This window comes from Symphalangus syndactylus, chromosome 21, assembly GCF_028878055.3.
Source record: "Symphalangus syndactylus isolate Jambi chromosome 21, NHGRI_mSymSyn1-v2.1_pri, whole genome shotgun sequence".
NCBI classification, from domain to species: domain Eukaryota; kingdom Metazoa; phylum Chordata; class Mammalia; order Primates; family Hylobatidae; genus Symphalangus; species Symphalangus syndactylus.
This window is the reverse complement of record NC_072443.2, coordinates 64918200-64939472: the sequence shown is the minus strand read 5'-3', so window position 1 is coordinate 64939472 and position 21273 is coordinate 64918200.

Sequence of the window (21273 nt, the reverse complement as noted above, 5' to 3'; positions counted from 1 at the left end):
CAGAAGCCTGAAAGAGAGAAAGAAAGAGAGAGAGAGAGAGAGAGAATGAATTATATCCTGTATTCTGGATTCTTGGAGTTTAGTAATATCCCATAGTTCAAAATCGTTGAAAGCTGTTCATTTTTAATTTGGTTTTTAGTTTTATAATATAAATTGACAGAATACACAAAGCAGAAAAATGAGTAATAAAAGCACTAGATAGCAGAATCACAATCCCAATAGCTTGAACTTAACAAAATTAAATATAGTACGAATAGGTACAAGTCCTACACTTGGGCTTAAAAAGGAGAGAAAAAAAATACACAGAATGAGGGAGGCACAACTAATTAACATACATGAAGAGGGATATAGCATTTTTATGTAATATGACTGAGTAAAATAGAAGGAAAAAATGTAAAATATGTGTATCTTATTTAATATTTTATATGATATTGTTGAGGTTATATACCTAATTGAAATTCTGATGAGGGAGGGCTGTGATTGCTTCTACCATAAAATCCATATACAAACCAAATTTGGATTTCTATTTCAGGGACACTGTGGATCCCTGAAGCCCTTTTGTGGATCCCTAAGTTAACCACAGATCTCAGATGAACACTCTGCATTAGTTGAACAATCTCAGAATCCATACAAGCATAGGTTTGAATTTTGACTCCACGACTACTCAAGGGATAATATTGGGCATATTACTTAAACACTATCAGTCTTAGAATCACCATATGCAACATAGGAATCAAAATACATACCCCGTAGAGTAGTGGCATGGTTAGAGTGAGACTTTTGATAGAGATTCACCTATCACTTGGTAAGTACTCTCTTGATGACAGATTATCATGGAGTAGATGATAATGTGGAAAAGATAACCAAGTATTGTGTACAACTCCAAAGAAGTTGCAAGGAGCTAGAATTTTGTTTAAAATAAGATAAATCATTCCAATACTTAGAGCTACTCCCAATAGAATGGAACTTCTCCTGTGTTCACTGAGGCTTTCCTCAATAAAGACGGTCAACTAGAAATGGAAGGCCTGTTTCTTAGCCACAGCATGGATATATGACACAGAGGGCTGGACTGAGTCCACACACCCCAGCCTGGGTCTGTGCACACATGGCAGGTGGTCATAGCATGATCAAGGGGAGGTATGGGAAGAGCAAAGCATGAACAAACCTGTCAGTGCAACAGATCTCCATCTTCAAATGGAGACTTAATACTAAGCATTGACATTTGTGAATTGTTGACCTTCTTATAACGGTAAGTGACATCTTTTTTAGCTTCCATTCATAAGTTTAATGCAAAGAAGTGTCAAAGAGTAATATGTTTTTAATTGAGAATGTAGAAATTATAGAAGTTATTAGAAATAGATTTGTCTTCAGAAGCCTTTTGCTTATAAAGTTTGACTCTTTTTAGCTCCAGGATTATTTTTAAATGTCTGAAACAGTCTCCTTATATAGCAGTACCAAGACATTTCCATATAAAACTTAGTTTTCCATTTTTTTAAGGCTGTGAACTAAAGGATTCAATGTTCACCCAAGGTCACTTACTGCACCAAAGTTTTCAGATTCAGTAATCCTCTAGGTAAATGAGAATTTTAGAATAAGGGATGGTGGGGGAGAGGATCTGGAAAAGGAAAGGGTGTTCTGAATATATCACATCTAAGGCACTGTGCTGGAAGGATGCTGGCAAATCTGTCATGGCATCGTGAACACATTCTTCAAATGACAAAAATGTTCCCTCTGACAAGCTCTTGGGAAGCAACACAGCACAGTATATCCTTTTGAGGCAGTCTCAGGGGGTGGGGAAAGAAGGGGGAGTTATCTAGACAAGGTAAGACAAGGCGTAAGACAGATGCATCTGGGTTATCAACTGTCATTGTAAAAAAAATAGTAAAACAAGAAAATCAAGCTATTCAAGACTTCTAAGCTTGTACTTTCAAAAATGCATGAATATTGCTACTTGTGATCAAGAAAATGATTGTGCTTGCTAATCAAATAACATATGGGTTCTGTTTGAAAAGAGTAATTAGCTGATTCTTGGAGATAGCATATCACCAGAAGTCATACTTACTACTTGAATGGAATACCAACTTCAAACAAGACGACTCCATTCCCCATTCTCAGCTTAGCGGCCTGAAAGCTTATAAATTAAGCAGCCATCCAGCCCTCCTGTACCCCACACCAGCACTCTAAATATTACATTTTTAATTATAGCTGAGAGTTCTCATTCTTGTGTCTTAGGGTATGTTGACAGAAGCTGCTGATCATGCATTGTCATAGCAATCCAGTAAGAAATACTGAGATTTGTTTTTTGTCCTACTTCCCATCTGCAAAGTCATGTTTAATATCTAACTGTATGCTTTTATGATTAAAAAATAAAGTTGAAATCCCTGTTCCCCATGTCTCTTACCTCTACCAAAAAGCAGTTTCTTATCCTACTTTTCCTTACTAAAACAGATGAAATTTATTTTTCTACTAGGGGACTCATAAATGTCATTTTTAATTTCAAAAACTGTACAGATAAATGCATTTTCTTGTTTATTTCTGAGCACTACCGAGCGTGTGCATGAGCCCTGTTCTCTGTGGAGGATCCTACATAAGAGCACTGTCTCTAAATTAAATAAATAAACCACTGAGCTGGGGACCTTGAAGAATCACGGAGTAAGTGAAAGACACAGAGGCAAGTCAAGAGTCTTAGTGATATTAACATTACTAAAAAGTATTCTTATTACTATTACAGTCATGGTAGTAGCAGCTTTTACGGAGTTCCAGCTGGATGTAGATATATTGCTTAGTGTATATTATGTATTATTTCATTTAATCCTCACAGCAACCTCATGTGGTGGCTATTGCCCATATTATGGACGAGGGATCTGAGGTTTAGGCATGTTAATCTATTACAGCTATGTGCTTTAGTGCAGGCAGAATTCAATCCCAGGCTTGTCTGACTTTATATCTAGCTATTATACTCCATCCTTTAACTGCTACACTATACCACCTCCTATATTAAAGTAATAGTCACCTTAATCCTACAGAATGGTGAAAGTTAACTAAAACAGTAACCTGGTAAAAATATGATTCCCTATTCTAGAAATAGGAAAAGACATTTTTTCTCATATGAGCTGATGTTATTCAGGGAATATGGTCTGTGTTTTTCCAGGAGTAGTGCATCATTCATGCTAGGCTTTGGCATGTTTTGTAGACCAAAGGGATCTTACGAATCCAGGTCCTACCAATGCTGATGCTTGAACCATGCCTGACGTGTTCCAGCCAAGCCTCTTCAGGATTCTTCCTAGGAGTGGAAACTCATCACCTTCCAAGACCATTCATTCCATCTTTGTAATCATGTAATGGGGGTACCAGAAACTATCTCTCCCCCAACTCCATTTTTCTGCCTGTGTGACATGCAAAGTCGCCTTGGACAGATCCACTTTTTTAAAAAAAGATTCATCCTCAGTGGTATAACTGAAAAGTGAAACTAGATAAAGAGGGTCTTATATCCTGCTATGGAGGTGGCCCTCTCACAATACTCCATTATATACCACGTGGGTCATTAGTGTGTAAGGACATCAATTTGCATAAGAAGACTGGCACCCTTTTGTAAAGAAATTGGTGAAATTGTTCAGAGCAAAAAGCTTTTGTTTAACATGGACACAGAGAGATATTATTTGGCTCCTGCTATAGAAGGAACTTTCTGTCCCTCCCTAACTTCCACATATTCACGAATCATCATGTGCCGCTTAGTCTTCCTTTTTCTTAGCTTAAGCATCTTTCCTTCCTTCAATTATTCCTCCTAAAATAAGTTTTAACGTTCATGTCTTGCTGGCCCACTTCTCTGAAGCGCTCTTGTTGGTCTGTATTTCATTTTTAAGTTCTCTTGCACAAAATCTACTTCAGAAGCCCAGCTCTGGTGTGAGGACTACTCTTCCCCTCTCTAGAACAGTAATGAATGATATTTTATCTTCCTCATTTCATGAACCATGCTTATCTCCAAGTAATCCAAGAATGCATGACCATCTTGTGTAGCCACATCATTCAGATGACAGCTTTGGAGTTCATTGTCAGGTAGAGACCATGGAACTTTTTTATATACTCTAGCACTTTGATGCAGTATTTCTCCCTCATCCTGTATTTGGTAGCTGGTGTTAAAGACTCACAGTCAGAAGTCTATGCTGGAATGTATCTTATTGGACTTTGCCCGTTCCCCTGGTTTGTTTTTATTCTTCCCTCTAGTATGTTCCTAACCTTTCAAAAAGAATTTCTCAATTAAGAAAATGAATCATTCTTAAATTAAGAAAACAAATCATTCTACCAAAAAGCCACATGCATTTGTTTGTTCATCACTGCACTATTCACAACAACAAAGACATATAATCAACCCAGATGCCCATCAATGGTAGATTGGATGAAGAAAATGTACATATACACCATGGAATACTATGTAGCCATAAAAAAGGATAAAATCATGATCTTTGCAGCAACATGGATAGAGCTGGAGGCCACAGTCCTAAGCAAATTAACACAGGAACAACAACAACAAAAAAAAAACAGATAACACAAGTTCTCACTTATAAGTAAGAGCTAAACATTGAGCATGCATGGACATAAATATGACAATAATAGACTACTACTAAAGGATGTAAACTACTAGAGGATGGAGTGAGGGGGTAGGTTTAAAAACTCTCTGTTGAGTGTTATGCTAACTACCAGGGTGATGGGATCTGAACTCCAAACCTTAGCATCATGCAATATTCCCATGTAACAAATATGTAAATGTATCTCCTGTATATAAAATGTGAAATTTAAAAAGCAAGTTTATAAGAAAAGAAGAATAAGAATGAAGAAGCAAAAGCATCTTTCAACTAAGTAGGTCAAAGGCATCTTTCGTAATTCAAGTATGATATAACTGGTTAGAGTCAGGGATTCTTTTTCTGGTCACAGACCTCAAAGGTACCTAACTAGCAAGATTCACACCGCCAACTCCTCTTAACAAAATGTTCAAATTTTTTAGGAGGCTGCTAAAAGAAACATGATAAATACTGATAGGCAGCAGGCCTGTATGAGATATTTAAAACACTGGAAAATTTCAATAAATATTTCTTGAATGGAAAATAGTGAATCTTAAATTTCACCTTTTATATTTTCACTGCCAACATTCCTAGTTGATTCACTGAATTGACTGATTCATTCATTCATTCAACATTATGTTACTAAGCACTTACTGTGTGCCAGCTGTGTTAGGCATTGGGGCCTCCAGGACAAATAAAGCAGGGGACCTGTCTCTGATGAACACTCAATCCAGCGACAGTAGTGGGGACGAAGGAGAACAGTCAATTATAGAGTAACTATGATCCAGTACACAGTACTGTGAGACCAAAAAAGGGAAAAGAGCTAACTCTGCCCAGGGTTATTGTGTTGAGGTGGGAGTTAGGAAACCCTCTGGAAAAGTTAACATTTCAGCTGAATTTGGAAGGACACAGAAGAATTAGCCAGGTGAAGAGTAGGGGACAAGGATTTTCAATTAGGGAAAGCTACAGAAATCACAGCGTGCATGGGTAAAGGCATGCCATTTAGTACAGTACAAATGAAGGTATCTGGGACAGAATATTGAAAGATGGGACAGGAGAGGCAGACAGGGAGCACGTAACAATGATCCTCAGGTATCACTACACGGGATTTAGAGTCATCTTACAACTTAATAAGCAAAGAAAAACCTGGGAATCAAAGATATTTGCTGTGCATTTTAGCAAGATCACTCAAGTTGCAGTAAAGAAAACGTATCAGAAAGGGCAATATTGTTTAGGTGACTGCTGTAGAGTGTACATGGGAAATAAGGGTGTTAACTCAGTGATTTTGAAGTTGGAAAAAGTGGGATGAATTCCAGAGATACTAAAGAAGTAATTTTGAAGAATTTTCCACAGTTACTAAAATCTATGTATTTTAGTAACATTCTGGATGTAATAGGAGATGGAGAAGTCAAGAAAGAGACTTAGTCTTCTGGCTTAGGCAACTGGTAGAAGATAACCTCATTCATTAAGATAGGGACATTATGGGAGATTAGTGACTTGTGTTGATGAGAAACTTAGGAAGAGAAGGTTTGTTTTGGACACACTGAATCAGAGGCAGTGGGACATTAGGGTGGAGATGGCAACAAGGCAATCAGAATCTAGAAGAAAAATGTGGGTAGGATTTAGGAGCCATCAGGAGTCAGCAGCTGAGTCTATAATAGTGGATGAGATTTATCAGGGTTCTAAACAGAATAGTAAGAAAACAGCAGAGAATAAAACCCTGAGGATTTCTACTGTTAACTTATCATCTCTACATAGCTCTCTGCATAATATCAAAATAATCCATTTTAGTCAAGTAATCAAAAACACAAAAGCAAAGAAAAATTATACCAGGGATTGATTATACAATGACAAGGAAGAAAAATAAGCCAAACAGGCTGATATAAATTTTGACACATGTACACTTTGCTCTTTAAACACCTGGGAAAGTTATTTACTTTAATGAATATATATACATACATATATATACTCTTCCATTGTTTCCAAAACTTGCAACTCTTTGGGTCTATATGTTTTTTGAAACTGTTTTTTCTTTTTTTTTTTTTTTGAGACAGAGTTTCACTCTTGTTGCCCAGGCTGGAGTGCAGTGGCGCAATCTTGGCTCGCTGCAACCTCAGCCTCATGGGTTCAAGTGATTCTCCTGCCTCAGCCTCCCAAGTACCTAGGATTACAGGCGCCTACCACCATGCCTGGCTAATTTTTGTATTTTTAGTAGAGACAGGGTTTCACCATGTTGGCCAGGCTGGTATCGAACTCCTGAGCTCAGGTGATCCACCTGCCTAGGCCTCCCAAAATGCTGGGATTACAGACGTGAGCCACCACGCCTGGTCTGAAACTTCTTTTAAAGACACGGATAGAGTTTTCACTTTAAATAAAAAAATTAATGCAGGTTCACAGATGGATAGCAAGTGGCACAGCATCAAGATAAGACACACGGTTGTATGTGGTAAAGACTGGAACACCAGGACACAAACTCCCCAACCAATGGGGGCAGGTGCTACTCAGCTTGTGGCACCTGATGTCATAGGAAAATGCAGGTCCCATTATGCAAGTTCTCTATATTTTAAACAGAAACTCAAATTTTGGATCTACATTTCTTTTTCAACAAATTAAAAGTCTTGTTCATGGGGAGGAAGAGCATCAGGCTAAATAGCTAATGCATGCAGGGATTAATATCTGAGTGATGGGTTGGTAGATGCAGCAAACCACCATGGCACACAATTACCTATCTAACAAACCTGCACGTCCCACACATGTGTCCCGGAAATTAAAATTAAATTAAGTTTAAAAGTCTTATTGTTGCCTTAGGAGTAATACCACCAATATTTCAAATTAAACATCTATGTTGGTCACCGGACTTGAAGTTTTAGTTTAGGCTCTTGATATGAGGAACTTCTTAAGAATTGCTGCTCAGGGCTAAGTTTCAAATTCCAGTCAGGTAATGACACACTTCAGGCACAAACACAATCAAAAGCATTTCATCTCCTGTTTCTGGATCAGCTGTAAGACACGGAACATTCCTGACCGTTCACCTTTTTACCAGATCCCAAAGTGATTTACCCTACCTGTGGCAGCCAGGATAAGCACACGTATTAAGTGGCTTACAAAGACAAGCATCTGCTGAGAGTAGGTCACTGTGATTAATTAAAGTAGAGCCAAGTGGAGGAGGGAACCTTCTTGTGTACCCTCCACTGTGAAGTGATTTTTTGAGAGAGTATCTTATCACAATTAAATTCCAATTTCACACTTTGCTAATTTTTTTCACTGCAAACACGACAGCATTCATAATGCCAAAGCAGTGTACAGGAACTGACATTCTGTTTACTGTATGACTGCACATTAAATTCCCACATGAAAAGCAGTCAGCACAGAATATACATGGCTTGGGGAAACTTATACTGGCTCACTACAGATTAAGCATGTAACTTTAAAATGTATTTTCCTTCAGGAATGCCTTTCTGTCCAAGTTTAGAAATAATTCAAGTGGTTCCCTACCATTTCTTGTTAGAGTCATCTTGTATCCGTGTTTGAAGGTCATCTAGCTTTCTGTTGAAAAGCTGGGAATTATTAGAGAATTGTTAGGGAATTAATTTACTATAGATGGCTAGTTGGACAAGAAACAAGGATTAAGTGCCAAGTGCAAAAAATTCCCCCCCAAACAAAAAACCAAAGGAACCCAAAGCATAATGCTGGCACTTAGGAAGCTTGCTGCCTGGGTGCACTGGCAAAATATTTGCTCATATACCAACCTGAGAATACTTTCAAAAGAACACATCAGAATTTGTTGATTTCCAACAGATGCAAGCAGTGTTGTAAAATGGAATGTGCCAGCCTTGACACAAATTTGAGCCAATTCTGAAATGGCAAAAATCTTTCAACAATGACTTGAATACCATGCCTTCAACTTCCTATTGGTATGCACATTTTTTAGAGCTACCATTTGAATATTTTATTAAATGCCTGGGATGATTCTAAGTGTTCTGCATGCATGAATCTCCAGATCTAGGAGGTAAATTACTATTATCCTCATCTTACTGGATGGGAAATTTGAAGTTAAAGAAACTTGCTCAGAAGCGCACAGCCAGCGAGTTGGGATTTGTACCTGGTTCTTCCTGAATCCAAAGTCAGTTGTTACAATGCTACCAGTTCAGCACCTAGAACCTTGCTTGGCACAAAGCAAGCACCCAATAAGTATCTGATGAGTGAATATTTCTGTGGATATTTATCAGTAGCCATAAAGCTTTTTCACACTTCTCCTAAAAATGCCTCTGTGATCTAAATATTTGAATCAACACAATATTTGATAAAATATATGATGCTATACATTAAGTATAACATTTCAGTTAATGAACTTAGTATTTCTTAGCTACATTTTAAACAACCGTACTTGAAATGCCTTAGCAATTTTTATCATGCCTTCTAAAAACAAGTATTCCTACTTTATACTCAGGAAATAATTATCTGATGTTTGACAAAGGAACATGTAAAACATGAGAATTTAGCAGGTTTTCGGACTTTGGCCAACTCACCACCTGTCGCTGGATATCAATTTCTGAGACTGTCCAAGGGGTAGAACTTCCAGGGCTGAAATTTTATGGTTCTGTGATTTGGAAACATGAAGTAGTTCGAGGTCAGAAAGTCAGCAAAGAAGTCGTTATGGGTTATTAGTCTTAATACAACATGGTGGCATTGGAGTTTGGGTGGGTGGTACAGTTTGTGTAACTGTCCCCTCCAGATGTGATGTTGAAATGCAATCCCCACTGTTGGAGGTGGGACCTGGTGGGAGACATTTAGATCATGGGGGTAGATCCCTCGTGAATAGTTTAGCACCATCTCTTTGGTGATCAGTGAGTTCATGTAAGATCTGGTTGTTTAAAAGTATGTGGCACCTCTCCACTCTCTCTTCCTCCTGTCCTCGCCATGTGAGATGCCTGCTCTGCCTTTAACTTCTGGTGTGACTGTAAGCTTCCTGAGGGCTTCACCAGAAGCAGATGACGACATCAGGCTTCCTCTATAACCTGCAGAACCACAGCCAATTAAACTTGTTTTCTTTATAAATTACCCAGCCTCCATTATTTCTTTATAGCAACACGAAAGTGGTCTAATACAATAGGAAACCAGGACTTGCTGGAGACCCACTTGGGAAAGAAGGACAGTATCAAGTACAAGTTGCATGTTCTGGTATCCCAGTTAGGACTAGTGTTCATAGAAGGCTCCATTCTTGGAGTGTGTGTATGGGAGAAGACAAGGAGGAGAGGCTAGGCAGGATTCAGTTCTATTATCAGAACCAACACGTACATAGTAGAAGGCTGAACGGAATTAATGACGAGACCACACAGCTTCCCAGAGCTTACTGTAGGCATAATGGAATTTTACATAAAAAGTAAGACTCTAAGGAGCTAACTTAGAAGTTTAGCAATTGTAATTGTAACTGTGCCACTAGTCCTGATTCTGGCATTGACTTGGCAATAAAAAGACATTTAACTCTATCAATTTGCCTCTCTTCTTTCTAATACACATCCATTGAAGTCTCCTGGGACTAAGTGATGATATTAAATATTTAGAATGTGAAGCTGAAATTAACTAAGATGCATAGATTCCTCACCTCAAAAGCCTCACACCAATATACCAGGTGAAGGATTAATTAATTAATTTAAATTTCAGTGAGGACCTTTTAGGAAAATATCAAAAGATTCAGCTGTGAAAAAAATGAGGACAAGGGGCAGGAGCCAAAAAAAAACGGCTTTGGGGGTAGGAGTTCTGACTCATTTTATAGAAGATAGCAAAAACAAACAGATTCTGGATCTAGGCTAAGGAAATGTTATCACAGTTATAAAAGCATGGGGCAGTGCAGGTTGAAGAAGTTTTCTGGTCATGGAAAATTCATTGACTTGTCTAGAACTGATTTGTTTCATGAAGGAATAATTCTACATAAAGTAGGAGAGAAAGGAAAAAGGAAAGCCGACGATGACATTGGAATACCAAGTTAAGACAGAGAATAACAGGGAGGCACTGTTGATTCTAGAACAAGGATTAGATACAAAGAAAAGAATATTTAGGGAAGATTATTCTCGCAGGTGTGTGTGGGATGGATTGGCAGAGGGAGGGCAGATGATGGGGTAGAGATGTACCAGGAAGCTATTTCAGGAATTGCTGAAAAGTTTTTGTCTAGGGTAAAGGTCCTTAATTTCAAACCATAAAATGCTAGAACATGGAGGCTCTAATTTAGAAGACTAGAAAAGCAAAATAATCATGCTGGTTCTTACCTATCCTTTGAATTTCTTTATGCATAACAAGGGGATGTTTATAGGAATCTAGATGTAACCTGATCGTTTTTAAGAAAACTTACTTGGCATCTTGAAACAAAAAGATGACATTTTGTTTGCTCATTCCCTCTTTCACTACCATTTAAGTATCAGACAAGATGATTGGATATTGAGAAAATACTTAAGGACAATATGTGTTTTGGGGAATCTGTAAATTATAATTCTCTAATTCAGTCCCCAGTGGCCTAGGTGACCTGATTCAATGTTTAAAATCTGAGCAAGAAAGTGGCAAAGTTGGGGCACGGTGTGATGGTTCACACCTGTAATCCCATCACTTTGGGAGGCTGAGGTGGGCAGATCATGAGGTCAAGAGATCAAGGCCATCCTGCCCAACATGGTGAAACTCCGTCTCTACTAAAAATACAAAAATTAGCTGGGCGTGGTGTGTGCCTGTAGTCCCCGCTACTCAGGAGGCTGAGGCAGGGGAACTGCTTGAACCTGGGAGGTGGAGGCAGCAGTGAGCCGAGATCGCGCCACTGCACTCCAGCCTGGGTGACAGAGAGAGACTCCACCTCAAAAAAAAAAAAAAAAAAAAAAAAAGTGGCAAAGTTAGATTATTATACATAGTAAATGATGATGTTGATGATGACAATGACAGCAATGCTCACCATTTAGAGAAAACATCCTACGAACTAGTAGCTCTGCTCTGTCTGTGTTTCATATACAATGTCTTGAATCTTTATAATAGCCCCATAAGCTAGGCACTGTATAGCTACCTAAATTTTGTATAAGAAGAAACTGATTGTTAAGTAGTTCAAATGACTTGCTCAATATCTAAGCTTATTCAAGACAGAGTTTAGATTTGAACACAGGCTTGTTTGTGTCTGTAGCGCTTCATCCCCACGCTGCCATTAATTTGGAGAGAAAGAGGACACAGTATTTCAGAAACAGCTTCTGATAAGATTCTAGTGCTACAGTGCATGACTACGATATTTGAAACCTGCCCTCAATGTTTGAGAGTACTACAGAGAGTTTATATTGAAATACAGATGTCAATATTCAGTGAATTTCAATGTGTTATTAATACTGATAGAAATCTGAGATGAAATCTGTTTTATCGATATTTTGGTAAAATTACTAATTTTTTTGAGAAAGAGAGATAAAGGGGATGCTATCTTAAAGATGCCATTTTATCACAGCACTGCTCTAGCAAGTGGTCTATTACCTGTAGACTTGTTATAATAGACTTTTTGAAACCCTAATGGAAATAAAAATTTATGAGGCACTGCTTTATTTTTTCAAATTGAAGTAATTCTGACATTGTGAACTTTTAAAGAAATCAGTTCTGCATAATTTATTCAACACAATGTAGAACTTTAACATTTTTATGGTATACAGATGTGCAAATATCTTTAATTGTCTAAATAGCAAATCTAGCATTTGAGGTCTTTCCTTCACCGAGAGCACTTTCCACCCTGCCCCTCGGCTGAGCTTCCTGGTTTCTTCCATTCTTCCTCCTTGAAAAGTGCCTGGGTGTCTTTTGGGAAGCCTGTCCTCCCGTTCCAGACTGTATAAAGCCTTCTCACCTGCTTCCCCACTCCTTTGCCCAACATCTTGTTCAAGCTTCTAATGTATGAGCTAAACGGCATTACTATTATGTTTGTACTAGAGTAGAGCAAAGTGAGCCTTTGAGAGGTTTATTTGTCCTTGTTTGCATGGCTTGAGACAGAGAGAGCTGAGATTCTAACCCAGGTTGGTCAGATTCTGGGGCCAAGACCCTTAACCACTAAGTGAGAGGCCTTTACAGGACATATACTGTATAGTCATGTGTCAGCTAACAACAAGGAGATGTTCTGAGAAATGCATCCTGAGGCAATTTCGTTGTTGTGAGAGCATCATGGAGTGTACTTACACAAACCTAGATGGTATAGCCTACCACACACCTAGGCTGTATGGTACAGCTTATGGCTCCTAGGCTACAAACCTGTACAACATGTTACTGTACTGAATACTGTAGGCAATTGTAACACAATGGTGAGTATTTGTGTATCTAAACATATAAAATGTACAGTAAAAATACAGCATAAAATATAAAAAACTATATACCTGTATAGAGCATTTATAATGGATGAAGCTTACAGAACTGGAAGTTACTCTGGCTGAGCCAGTGAGTGAGTAGTGAGTGAATGTGAAGACCTAGGACTTTTACGCGATCACAAACTCTATAAACACTGTACAGTAAGTTACGCTAAATTTATTAGGGAAATTTTCTTTTCACAATAATAAATTAGCTTACTGTAACATTTTTATAAACTTTAAATTTTTAAAAACTTAGACTTTTTTGCCAAATAACACTTAGCTTAAAAACACATTGTACAGCTGTGCAAAAATACCTTTTTTCTTTCTATTCTTATTCTATAAGCTTTTGCTCATTTAAAAATTATTTATTTTTAAGCTTGTTTGTTAAAAACTAAGACACACACACACACACACACACACACACTCTTTAGCCTAGGCTTACACAGGCTCAGGATCATCATCGTGTTACACTAGGCAATAGGAATTGTTCAGTTCCATTATAATTTTATGGGACTATCATATATATAGTCGTTTGTTGACTGAAATGTAGTTATGCAGCACATGACTATATATATTTATTTGCATCCTCAGGACTTAGCAAAATACCGGACATGCTAGAGATGCTGAATATTTACTCAATGAAGAAATGAATAAATGCTTTTGATTGAAAGGAGGCTTCGGCTTTAGCCTGTATAATAGTTACTCCTTACCCACATAGACTGTTAAATGATCAGTGAGTGGAAAGGCAGTAATAATTGAGTATCTCTCATATACTACCTTTTGGAGGAAAATAAAAGCAAAAAGATAGTCTGTCACCTTAAGAGTCTTTTTTGTTTGTTTCTTTTTTTCTTTTTTTTTTTTTTTAGAGACAGGGTATTATTCTGTTGCCCAGGCTGGAGTGCAGTGGTACAGTCATAGCTCACTGCAGTGCAGCCTCAAATTCCTGGGCTCAAGAGATCCTTCTGCCTCAGCCTCCCAATTAAGGAGAATTACCTAATCCTCAAAATGTTTTTCTGGTTTATCTCTGCTATTCTGTTCCCATTGTTCACTACTTCATACCCCAACAATAGTAGAAGCTATTTAATGGGTTTACTTTGCTGTTAACTTCTGTTGCCAAGTGCCAGGCCCATCTCTTCCAAATACCATACAGAAGACCCTTAACTCGAAGCTTTCAGGAGCTTCCTATTTCCTACATGTTTAATCCAAAAAACTCATCTGTCTCCACAGATCTCTCTAACCTGGTCTTATTTCTCATTATTCCCCAGTATGCATTCTTCGATTTCCTCAATGTCAAAAAGTATGCTATGCTTATAACCCTTCTCAATTTCATCATGTAGTTCTCTTACAATTTTCAGGGTGATGCAGCGTTTGGCAAATGATAGCTTTCCATGTTTTTATACTGCCTGTGAGCTAAGAATGATTTTCAAATTTTAAATGATTAAAAAAACAAAAGTAGAATAATATCCCATGACACATGAAAGTGATACAAAATTTAAAATTCAATGTGTATTAATAAAGTTTTATGGAGACACATAAATATGTGAACCAATTTGTTCACATATTGTCTACAGTCGCTGTCACTCTATAACAATAGAGATGTGTAGTTACAACAGAGATCACATGACCCAGGGATCCTAAAACATTTACCATCTGGCACTTCACAGGAAAAGTTTGCCAATTTTTGGTGTAATGGAGTAAAATAATGAAACTAAATTGGAGTGCCTACTCTGCATGAGACATGTGCACTGTCCATTTATTATTTCATTTATACTTCCCATCTGAGGAGAGGTAGGTATTAGTTTCTTCAAATTATAGGTGAAGAAATTGGAGCTAAATGACTAAACTAATATGTCTCAGAATCAGAAGCATAACTGAAAACTTTCAGACTCCACAGCTCATCCATGGTTTTCTATAACAAACTCTTTCATTATATACTTGAGAACAAATGAATATATTGACAAGCATGAAAACACACAGTACACATTGAATACTTAAGTGATGTGGATGTCAAATAATGAAGTAGCCCTAGAGAAATCCAGCTAATCCAGGAAGAGTTAATTGCATCAGTAGAGATTCTTGGTCTTTCTCTCCTCTGTTCCTAATTTAACCTGCACAGTTCCTTCTTTTTAAAACATTAAACAATTGAAGATCCTTTCAGGTGAAACTTCAAAATTCCTTTTTATCACTTTTGTCTTTTACCCATTGATCAAATTGTTCTTTAAAAGAATAGATCTTTTTTTCAAAGTACAATGTTGTTCCTTGAATCCCATATGACAATTTTAAAATCAGTGCTTCGAACCACAGTCTATTTAAGCTACCTAGGTTTATTGTCTTTCATTTTCCAGAATATATGAATGGATTAAAGAAAAAGACACAAAGAAAAAAGTTTAATTTTCCCCAAAAGTATCTATATGTTGACTCTCACAGTCAAAACTAAGGAGATTCTACAGGAATTAAGAAAGTAAACAGAAAAAAGTCCAGCCATGACAATAGAGAGAAACCTGTATGATAATTTGTTTTAGAGTTTCATTTTGTTTTGTTTTTTTGACCCAGATGAAATGAAGCATTTTGACTTCTGGTTAGTTCTGGGTCAAGTTTAGAAATAATTCACAGTACAGCTTTCTAAGCTTAATCTTTGTAAAGGTAACTGACCCTTAAAAGAATATTTTTATATAGCTGTCTTCTGGACTTGCCTAATAAAAGCCAACATTTATTGATTTTTACCATATTTTATGCTCTTCACATATATTAATTTGTTTAATCCTCACAATGGTCCTGTATGGTGGGTAACATTAATATAAACACCATTTCACAGATGAATAAATAAAGGTACAGGTAGGTTGGGGGGACTTGTCCACTGTCATTCAGTTAGTGATAGAGCCAGGTTTGAACAAAGGTAACTTGGATTATGCATCCCTCCCTCCATGATGGACAGCTCTGGCCTGCTTGTTGATGCCTCATAATCATTGAATTAACTATTAAATAGTAAATATAACTTTTAATCAACTACTTTAATTGTGTAGTTTGGTGACTACCTCCCCAACGGAAACCTGCTCATTTTGGGTTTTGGTATCTTTTTAAAAGGGGCAATATCATGAAGATGGCACCCTCCCCCAAAAGTCTTTCGATAAAAGCATTTAGTTTGGAAGCTCTGTGAATAAACAAGAAAAAAATGACAGCCAAAATTTACTTGTGAAAACTTCGAATCTTGTTTAGCATCATCTTATGATTTCAGCATTTATATTAAGATACTGAAAACATCTTTCTATAACTTGTCTGGAAAGTAATTTGCCACCCTTAACGAAGAAAGATGATCGATATAGCAGCAGATTATCATGTTTTAACTATGGTGACACACACTAAAAAAATCAATATGGAATCATTAATCTAGTGAGAATTGAGACCTAGAGGCTAAAAATTATCCAGATTGCAATAAAGTTTTTGTAATGACATTCTTATTACAAATCTATTTGTACAGTTTTGAAATAATCAGTCTGAAGGACACACCATATTACATTAAGATGAAAAACAAGACAAAAGGTTCAAACTCTCTCAAAAGGCATTTGCTTAAAATAAAAGAAATAGCTTCAATTTCCTCATTGTCATAGTCTCATTTATTTTGCTAGTTCAGTGGGACCAAATAGCCTCATATACTGTAGAGCAGAAATATGTGCTTTTTTCATAATTTCTATTCTACCGTGTTCCAGAAGCAATTTATAGTATCAAGTAAACTATGGAAAAACAGCATTGTCTTGGACTTTGTTCTAGGCTTATGCATTAATTTATTTTTAAAAAGTCAAGAAAAGGTACAATGACCTCTAAACCAATTATTTAGTCCCTAAGCTTCGTACAGAAAAATGGTGGAGATTCTGGGAAACTTTACAGTTGTAACACAAGATTTCCAATTCTTGCTATTTTCAGAGTTCAGCTCTCATCAGTGTGAGAAGTGCCAACTAGCAGGATGATTGGATTTTCCAGAAAATGGCAACCTCTAAATCAACTTCAGTTTGGAAGCTCCCCTGCTGTATGCCAATGATATAGGATCAATGATTTAATCAGGTGAACATAGAAATTATTTTCTTATTTCCTTCACTTATTTAAGTAAATTTCTTTACTACATATCTGAGTAAACCAATGAATATCTTAAGAGCTTATTTTCTTAAGATGGCATTTAAAACTCAACAAATCTTTTTTTTTGTTTTGTTTTGTTTTTGTTTTGTCTTTCCCTGTTACAAATGAGAACTCAGATTAGTGAATGTGCTGATTGCTCCCTGGCCTTCTGTTTAATGGGGCATGTGTGTTTGCCTCACTGCCTTTGTCTCTGCAGCACATTTGTTTTTTTATTGTACTTTAAGTTTTAGGGTACATGTGCAAAATGTGCAGGTTTGTTACATATGTATACATGTGCCATGTTGGTGTGCTGCACCCATTAACTCGTCATTTAACATTAGGTGTATCTCCTAATGCTATCCCTCCCCGCTTCCCCCACCCCACAACAGTCCCCAGAGTGTGATGTTCCCTTTCCTGTGTCCATGAGTTCTCATTGTTCAATTCCCACCTATGAGTGAGAACATGCGGTGTTTGGTTTTTTCTCCTTGCGATAGTTTACTGAGAATGATGATTTCCACTTTCATCCATGTCCCTACAAAGGACATGAATTCTTCATTTTTTATGGCTGCATACTATTCCATGGTGCATATGTGCCACATTTTCTTAATCCAGTTTATCGTTGTTGGACATTTGGGTTGGTTCCAACTCTTTGCTATTGTGAATAGTGCCACAATAAACATACGTGTGCATGTGTCTTTATAGCAGCATGATTTATAGTCCTTTGGGTATATACCCAGTAATGGGATGGCTGGGTCAAATGGTATTTCTAGTTCTAGATCCCTGAGGAATCGCCACACTGACTTCCACAATGGTTGAACTAGTTTACAGTCCCACCAACAGTGTAAAAGTGTTCCTATTTCTCCACATCCTCTCCAGCAACTGTTGTTTCCTGACTTTTTAATGATGGTCATTCTAACTGGTGTGAGATGGTATCTCATTGTGGTTTTGATTTGCATTTCTCTAATGGCTAGTGATGTTGAGCATTTTTGCATGTGTTTTTTGGCTGTATTAATGTCTTCTTTTGAGATGTGTCTGTAAATTCAACAACGCTTCATGCTAAAACCTCTCAATAAATTAGGTATTGATGGGACGTATCTCAAAATAATAAGAGCTATCTATGACAAACCCACAGCCAATACCATACTGAATGGGCAAAAACTGGAAGCATTCCCTTTGAAAACTGGCACAAGACAGGGATGCCCTCTCTCACCACTCCTATTCAACATAGTGTTGGAAGTTCTGGCCAGGGCAATCAGGCAGGAGAAGGAAATAAAGGGTATTCAATTAGGAAAAGAGGAAGTCAAATTGTCCCTGTTTGCAGATGACATGATTGTATATCTAGACAACTCCATTGTCTCAACCCAAAATCTCCTTAAGCTGATAAGCAACTTCAGCAAAGTCTCAGGATACAAAATCAATGTACAAAAATCACAAGCATTCTTATACACCAATAACAGACAAACAGAGAGCCAAATCATGAGTGAACTCCCATTCGCAACTGCTTCAAAGAGAATAAAATACCTAGGAATCCAACTTACAAGGGATGTGAAGGACCTCTTCAAGGAGAACTACAAACCACTGCTCAATGAAATAAAAGAGGATACAAACAAATGGAAGAACATTCCATGCTCATGGGTTGGAAGAATCAATATCGTGAAAATGGCCATACTGCCCAAGGTAATTTATAGATTCAATGCCATCCCCATCAAGCTACCAATGACTTTCTTCACAGAATTGGATAAAACTACTTTGAAGTTCATATGGAACCAAAAAAGAGCCCGCATCGCCAAGTCAATCCTAAGCCAAAAGAACAAAGCTGGAGGCATCACGCTACCTGACTTCAAACTCAACAAATCTTAAAAGATGCATTTTCTTTAATAAACACAGAGTAATTGATGCTAAACTATTTCAAATTGTTCTTGGCTGCTGAAGTTTGTGCTAGCGCCACATTACATACCATATTTACTATAATACTAGATTTTGTTGTAATTGCTTTATGAAAAAATATGGTCAATAACATGAAAGTAAATCATAAATTTGGAGAGTAGTAGAAGTATAGTCAAATGCATTATCACTACCTATGTATTGCTCTTTCATTTTGTTCTTGATGGGGCTGGATTCAAGGACACATAGAGCACTTGTTCTATCTTGAGTAACCTGAATAATAACATAACAAGGGAAATCTTGTTTCAATATTACAGTTTTCCAGATTAATTGAAACTGATACCATAAAGCAATGTTATCCTCAGATTTTGATTCCCATTATAGTGGCATAGTTTCTATCAGATGGCAGAGAAAAATGATAAGCCCTGAACAAAATTACCTGACGGCACCAAAGAGCAACAAAAAAATGGGCAGACACTGGGGAGGGTGGGCTTGCAGAAAGTGGGTATATACTTGGGAGAAGGTAATGGTCTAGTCATAGTGAGGATCCTGTTTTCCCATCCTCATAAACCAGCTTGTCCTAATTTTTCTGGTCCTAACTTGTATGGAGCATGACCTCTCTCCTCTCACAAAAGTCTCTATTATCTTTTAATTAAACATCTAAATATCCATTTTTTCTCTATGGTTTCCCCATATTTATGGCTGGAGAAAGGAGGTTGTTTCCTTCCAGGTGAGCTCCTAGATGAGTTTATGCACTCCTTCTCCTTTCCCAGCATCCTATTTATTTCCTTTATACCAACTGGCAAAAAATTTACGGACAGTGTCTATTCATTTTACTTGTTCAGTGAATGTGCCTATCATCTAATTGGTGCCCAATGATAATAAAATGAAATTAAAACAAACATTTCCAATGCAAGAAGCTAACATTCAGTGGATATCATAAGCCAGACACTCTTCCAAGTTCTGCACAGGTATTAACCTATTTAATCCTCACCTTGAAAAGTGTATCTTATAGATGATGAAACTAAGGCACAGAGATACTAAGCAATTTGCTCAAAGTCATACAAACTGGTAAGCAGAGCTGGGATGTTTGCCAAGAACTGAAGAAATGAAGAATATATCTGCTCCTGGGTCTCTATGTAAATCAGAACTGCTGTTCTGATGACTTCTGCCCACAGTGCCTCTAAAGCTTACTTTGTATGCCTTTATACTACCTTTGTCTGTCTCTGGCCTTTCCACACCTCTCTATAGGGACCATCTCTTATTTTCTTCCATGACTTCCCTATTCTCATAAAACCTTCTCTGGTTAGCCTCAAGGTGCCTCCCCAGTTACCAATTCCATTCCGATTATGGTCCTCATGGTTGCTTCCCGATACCAAATAGAATCAATAAAATATTATACTGTCAAAGATTATTAAGGTCACTTTAAATAATGAAATATAAGCCATAATCAATATTACAGGATATTATCAGAGTTATATCCTAAGATGGTTGCCAACATGTGAATTTCTAGACTTACCTTGAATGTTCCTTCAATTTCCACATTTGATTTAGTTCTATCTGAATTATATTCTGTATTGATCTTCTTAGTGTACATTCCTGAAGTATACCTTCTGAATAAAAGAGGAATCTGAGGCATGGAAATGTTCCAAGCAGCAAAATATCTGGTTAGTTGGAAGGAATTTACTACTATGTTAAAGAGTTACATAACTTATCTTTATAGCTTATTGTTTGACATAGTCTTGGTTTCTTATTCATGATACTGAGTGAAATACACTGTGTCAATTGCCCCTAGTGTTCAATTTTATATTTAATCATCTTATAACATCAAAGATTTCACGTGTATTGTCAAATAAGGTTTGCTTTGCGTGCTATAGCTTTGTGATAATTAATGTCAGAACTCTAACTCTGTCTCAGTATGTCTTCATCAAAATCTTCAGTTATCTCAAAAGTATTACTTTGCTTTAATTATAAGTCAGTTTCATCAGTGGTGGTATAAAGAACTAAAACACAGCTGGTGTTCTTTCAACAAACATTAAGTTCTACAAATATTATATTGAGTGGCTACTATTTATAAGACCGTGCTAGGCTCTTCCAGAGAGAGTTGCATAGGTTATGGGTCTGCTTTAAGCAACTTACAGCTCAGTAATGGAGTCAAATATGTTCTTAAACAATTAATCGAATACATTATAAAAATTATTACCTTGCTTTATTGCAACAAAATGGATATAAGCCAAATATAGTGAATTACTTGCAATGCCCCCAAACAAAAGTTGTTAATTCATTGTTGGTGACTCTTCTTGGGACAACTGGTTAATTCCATTCCTCTAGAGGGAGCTACTCCAAGTGCAGTCCACTGATCTGGGTATGTCTGT